Below are 822 nucleotides of genomic sequence, written 5' to 3' on the forward strand. Positions count from 1 at the left end.
CAAGAGCAAAAAATAAGTGATCCATAGAGCTTCCAGGTAAGACCTGAGACTGACTGACACCTTAATTTGCATCTTGTGAAATCCTAAGCAGAGAACCTAGCCAAGTCCCCTGGTGCTTCTGACCTATAGAACTGTGAGATAATAAATGCATATTGTTTTAGGCTACTAAGTTTGTAGCAATTTATTTTGCTGCAGTTAAGTGTGTCCTGGAGTCTTCTGCACAGTATTTGGCATCCTAATAGACTGGCAGGAAGTTAGTCCTTCTGTTTCCTTTGTGAGGATGGAGTAGTTTCAGAGGGGTGAAGGAATTTGAGATGGGTTGTTACCTCTGCTAATCATAACCCCACTGCCATTGTTGAATGGGTGCTTGGAGCTCCACCTTGTAACTGGATGCTTCACACCTGTTACTTTCTTTGCTTCTCAACAACTATCTGCAAGATCTAGAGGAATTTTCCTTTTGACAGATAAAGAATCTTGGACCCAATAAGGCAAATCATGGTGCTAGGAAGGGGCAGTGCAGTGCAGATATTCAAATCCATTATCTGACCTCACGGTTTTGTTCTGATGACATCTAATGATCTTGCATTCTTTGGAGGGTGACTGGAACAAAGTTGGCTTAAACAACAGAAATTTGTCTCTTGGTTCTGGTGCTGGAAATCCAAGTCAGCCCTGTTGATTCTTTCTGGGGGTGGTAAAGGAAGGGTGTGTTCCAGGTTTTTTCCTAGTTCCTGGTACATTGAGGATAATCTCTGCTGTTCCTTGTCCTGCAGATAAGTCATCTTGACCTCTGTGCTCCCCTTCATGTGGCATTCTCCCTGCTTG

Source organism: Sciurus carolinensis, chromosome 14, assembly GCF_902686445.1.
Source record: "Sciurus carolinensis chromosome 14, mSciCar1.2, whole genome shotgun sequence".
NCBI classification, from domain to species: domain Eukaryota; kingdom Metazoa; phylum Chordata; class Mammalia; order Rodentia; family Sciuridae; genus Sciurus; species Sciurus carolinensis.